The sequence below is a fragment of the Myotis davidii genome, unplaced genomic scaffold (genome assembly GCF_000327345.1).
Source record: "Myotis davidii unplaced genomic scaffold, ASM32734v1 scaffold43, whole genome shotgun sequence".
Classification (NCBI taxonomy): Eukaryota; Metazoa; Chordata; class Mammalia; order Chiroptera; family Vespertilionidae; genus Myotis; species Myotis davidii.
This window is the reverse complement of record NW_006294590.1, coordinates 1,905,021-1,910,597: the sequence shown is the minus strand read 5'-3', so window position 1 is coordinate 1,910,597 and position 5,577 is coordinate 1,905,021. Positions and strand designations below refer to the sequence as shown.

General features: G+C 52.4%; 1 long non-coding RNA gene across 1 annotated transcript; it reads left to right on the top strand.

The window, feature by feature from the left end:
- Positions 1–3,336: 3,336 nt before the first annotated feature.
- LOC107183928 lies at positions 3,337–4,978 on the top strand. The gene is made up of 2 exons (XR_001514752.1): positions 3,337–4,226; positions 4,856–4,978. It is a non-coding gene; the product is annotated as an uncharacterized LOC107183928 (long non-coding RNA).
- The last annotated feature ends 599 nt before the right edge of the window (positions 4,979–5,577 follow it).

Below are 5,577 nucleotides of genomic sequence, written 5' to 3'. Positions count from 1 at the left end.
GGAGGGAGGTCCGAGGAGCCGGCCCTGTGCTCCTGGCCTCCTCGCCCTCCTCCACCCTCAGGCGCCTGGACAGGTGTGCAGACCCCGGGGGTCGGGCTGAGCCCCCAGAGGCCAGGTGTCCCCAGGAGCCCCCTCCTGGGAAGGAGAAGCCACTGCCTGGCGCTCCTCCTTCTGGGAAGCTGTGCCCGCTGCGGCGACGGGGGCGCTGCCGCTGGGAAGGCTGATCAGCATTGACTGGCTCTTATTTCAAACAAATCAGAGGGTTTTACATCTTTAAGAAACGGGAGACCTCACATCCACTCATCCTTCCTTCCTTCCTTCCAACCATCCATCCAACCATCCATCCGTCCATCCAACCACCCGTCCATCCATCATCCATCCATCCATCATCCACCCATCCATCCATCCATCATCCATCCATCATCCATCTATCCATCATCCACCCATTTATCCATCTATCCATCCATCATCCATCCATCCATCATCCATCCATCATCCATCTATCCATCATCCACCCATTTATCCATCTATCCATCCATCATCCATCCATCCATCATCCATCCATCATCCATCTATCCATCATCCACCCATTTATCCATCTATCCATCCATCATCCATCCATCCATCATCCATCCATCATCCATCTATCCATCATCCACCCATTTATCCATCTATCCATCCATCATCCATCCATCCATCATCCATCCATCATCCATCTATCCATCATCCACCCATTTATCCATCTATCCATCCATCATCCATCCATCCATCATCCATCCATCATCCATCTATCCATCATCCACCCATTTATCCATCTATCCATCCATCATCCATCCATCCATCATCCATCCATCATCCATCTATCCATCATCCACCCATTTATCCATCTATCCATCCATCATCCATCCATCCATCATCCATCCATCATCCATCTATCCATCATCCACCCATTTATCCATCTATCCATCCATCATCCATCCATCCATCATCCATCCATCATCCATCTATCCATCATCCACCCATTTATCCATCTATCCATCCATCATCCATCCATCCATCATCCATCCATCATCCATCTATCCATCATCCACCCATTTATCCATCTATCCATCCATCATCCATCCATCCATCATCCATCCATCATCCATCTATCCATCATCCACCCATTTATCCATCTATCCATCCATCATCCATCCATCCATCATCCATCCATCATCCATCTATCCATCATCCACCCATTTATCCATCTATCCATCCATCATCCATCCATCCATCATCCATCCATCATCCATCTATCCATCATCCACCCATTTATCCATCTATCCATCCATCATCCATCCATCCATCATCCATCCATCATCCATCTATCCATCATCCACCCATTTATCCATCTATCCATCCATCATCCATCCATCCATCATCCATCCATCATCCATCTATCCATCATCCACCCATTTATCCATCTATCCATCCATCATCCATCCATCCATCATCCATCCATCATCCATCTATCCATCATCCACCCATTTATCCATCTATCCATCCATCATCCATCCATCCATCATCCATCCATCATCCATCTATCCATCATCCACCCATTTATCCATCTATCCATCCATCATCCATCCATCCATCATCCATCCATCATCCATCTATCCATCATCCACCCATTTATCCATCTATCCATCCATCATCCATCCATCCATCATCCATCCATCATCCATCTATCCATCATCCACCCATTTATCCATCTATCCATCCATCATCCATCCATCCATCATCCATCCATCATCCATCTATCCATCATCCACCCATTTATCCATCTATCCATCCATCATCCATCCATCCATCATCCATCCATCATCCATCTATCCATCATCCACCCATTTATCCATCTATCCATCCATCATCCATCCATCCATCATCCATCCATCATCCATCTATCCATCATCCACCCATTTATCCATCTATCCATCCATCATCCATCCATCCATCATCCATCCATCATCCATCTATCCATCATCCACCCATTTATCCATCTATCCATCCATCATCCATCCATCCATCATCCATCCATCATCCATCTATCCATCATCCACCCATTTATCCATCTATCCATCCATCATCCATCCATCCATCATCCATCCATCATCCATCTATCCATCATCCACCCATTTATCCATCTATCCATCCATCATCCATCCATCCATCATCCATCCATCATCCATCTATCCATCATCCACCCATTTATCCATCTATCCATCCATCATCCATCCATCCATCATCCCCCCATTTATCCATCCAACCATCCATCCATCCATCCATCATCCACCCTTCTATCCATCCATCCATTCTTCCTCCCTCCTTCTCTCCTTCCCTCCCTTCCTTCCTCCTTCCTCCCTCCCATCCATCCTCCATCCATCATCCATCCTTCTATCCATCCATCCTTCTATCCACCCTTCCTTCCTTTTTCCATTTATCCATTGTCCATCCATCCATCTATTCACCCATTCATTCATCTGTCATCATTCATCACTTATTTCATTTTCTTTGTATCTAGTTTTATTCCTCCCTCCCTCCCTCCCTTATACCCTCCCTCCTTTCTCTCCTTCCTTCCTTCTTTCCTTCCTTCCTTCCTTCCTTCCTTCCTTCCTTCCTTCCAGCAAACACTTAGGAGGAGGCTGAGGCTGGGACCTACCCAAGATCCCAGAACTAACAGGCAGGTTGGCCCTGCGTCCTTGTCCCTGGATGTGGGCTGTGGTGGGAGGGGTGAGGAAGCTGAGCTGAGGAGGAAGTGGGAAAGGCTGCCCAGTGCAGCCCACGTCCCCGCGCTGGGCCTCCTGGAGGGAAGACCCGCACGTCCTGCCAGGCAGCCCCCGGCCTGAGGGTCCGCACTTGCGTTTCCTTTCTGTTGTGTGTTTGAGTCCGGGGAGTTCTTTTCAAAACCGTCGGTGAAAAGCAGCCCCTGGACACCAGCTGGCTTTCCTACCATTTTCCCTGCAAAGGTCCTTCATTGGACACCCCTCCCCCACGTTTCCTTTTTGTTTCTGTTTTCTCAGAAACTCTTGGAGAAACCCATGTGCAGGGGCTAAGGAGCCGGCCCGACACCAGGAGGGGGTGAGCGGTGCGAGGTGCCTCCTCAGGGTCCCTCTGCGTGGCTCCCATGCAGCCATGTTCAGACACATTATTTTAGCCGTAACCACTTCGGACTGCTGTCTTCTCTGGTTTTCAGAAAAAAAAGAGAAACACGGTGTGTGCAGAAGTGCCGTGCGCTCGGCCCAGCCAAGCCGGGGACCCGCAAACTGACCCCGTTGGAGAGGAACGAAGGCTGGGGAACTGGCCGGTGCCGGCGGCCTCCTCCGTAACCCGGGAATGAAAGGGGCCTTTTGATGGCTCCAGCTGAAAAGATATTTTATTTTCGTTTATTTTCCCGTGTGTGGGGTGTGAGACGTGCGGCTCTGAGCGGCTCTGAGAGGCGGCCGGGCCCCCTGCTGCTTGCTGGGCTGGCCGCCGGCCCCCCTCTGGCGAATGTTATGGAGAATCCGGAGGCTTCTGTGCCCGGCTCCCCCCTCACCCCTTTCTTCTTTTGTCTTCTTTGAAGAATGACTTTAGACGTTTTATTTACATATTTAACCGCGGATGAAAGAGGGGCCAGGCCGCGTTTGGGGGCTGCCGTGGGAATAGCGAGGGCTCTAAATTAATGGAAATCTCATTAGGCCTCTCACATTTTCAGCGAGAAACTTGATAATGAAACATGATTTCAAATAACGGGCAGGGGCGAGGAGTATTTTTTGTTCTACCCTCTGCCCCCCACCACCTACAACAGACATATCTCTCTTGGAAAATTCTACACTTACACATTCGCTACCTTCGGGTTCTTGGGCTTGTTCTCTCAGCAAAGCACGGGGTTTTGAAAGGGGACCATCCCAGGAGTCGGGCACGGCCTCCAGTGAGGGCTACACTGTTTGCTTGTTTGTTTTTGGTGGACGAGGATGGAAGGGGTGGCCCCGAGGCTCCCTCCCTCCCAGCAGAGTGAAAAGTGTGAGCTACGTGGACACGGAGATCGCGGGAAAGCAAAGGCGTGGCTCTTCCCAGGACATCGCCGTCCCTGCGGTTGGTTAGAATCGCCGCTGCCGGAGGGCGGTTTTCTGAACCCAGATGAGAGCAAGCCCAGGTCACCTCCTTAAGAGAAAGACCTACCGACCCGTCCGGCCACAGAGAGAAAGGTGAACTCTCAGACTCCGCGTGTGGCTCCCGCGTGGCAGGAGGGAGCCCGTGGCAGGACCCGGGAGGCTGGGGAAGGGCACAGACGGGCGGTGACGTTTCAGACAGAAAGGGGTTCAGAGACAACCGTGCTCCGGGGGAGCCCCGGGTCTGCTGAGGGGGCGGGGGTGAGGGTGGCGTTGCTTCATCTCTCAGGTCATCCCTCTGAAACGGGATCTACTTCCCCGTGGACAGCGGGGCCTGGGGCCGCAGGCACTGTTGCCCCTGACGTCATCTCGTGTAACATTTCTGCAGAAACTTGTGATCAGATTAAAAACAAAACAAAGGCAGGAGAATTCTCCTTCCCGACCCAGGAGGCAGCCTTTCCCGGCCCCACACCCTCCCAGGAAAACACCTGGGCCCTGGGTCCGCCACAGACACCCAGTCAGAAACATCAATGAGAGAGAAACATCAACAACAACAAAGCATCCGCATCCTCGAAGGGCTGAGCGGAGGGGAGTCCCTCCCAGGCGACCAGGCCGCTGGGGCTCAGGCACTTGCCCGGCGAGGGGGTTTGAAATACGAGCGGGGGTTCCGCGGGGGGCCTTGGTGTGAATTGCAAATCAGCGCTCGTCTCTAATCTCCCTTCAAGGCCCGGCTTTGGATCCTCTCGGAGAGCCGGCTCCCCACGGCTCCGGCCTTGCTTCCCACACTCCCCAAAACAACAGCCCGGCGGACACCCTCCAACCAAATTAGATTAAACTCCTCTCCGCGGCGTCCGCCTTTTCACTGCCGCCGCCTGTCCGCGCTGCCTCCTTTAAAGCCGCAGTCCTGCCTTTTCATCTGCTCGCAGGGGCAACAACAACAAACACTGCCCCCTCCCGCCCCCCGAAAAAGGAGGGGGACGGGGCGAGGGACAAAGCCGCCCGCGTGGTCACATGACAGGGACATTATCTGTTTAGAATAGAGGAGGGCTGAGCTCCTCCTGCTCCCAAACACGCACACACACACACAGACGCACACAAGCACACGCACATGCACACACTCACACGCACGCACGCACACACAAGTGCACACACACGCGCATGGACCCCTCACCTGGGACAGGGCAGCCCGAGAAAAGGCCCCTCATCCTGGAATGCTGCCGTCAGCTTTTTCCTGAAGAATTATATGGATAAAAAAATAATGTCAGCATCCCAGAAAAGTGAAGCCGTGTGCATGTGTGTCTGTGTGTGCGTGTGTGTGTGTGTGTTCATTTCTATCCCAAACAGCTCACCTCATGTGAGAGCCAACATGAGTGTTTGGTGTGGAATCGCTTTGAGCCTCTGTCCCCTGCCCTGGCCCTGGGTCTGCCCCCTGATTTAACAACTCACC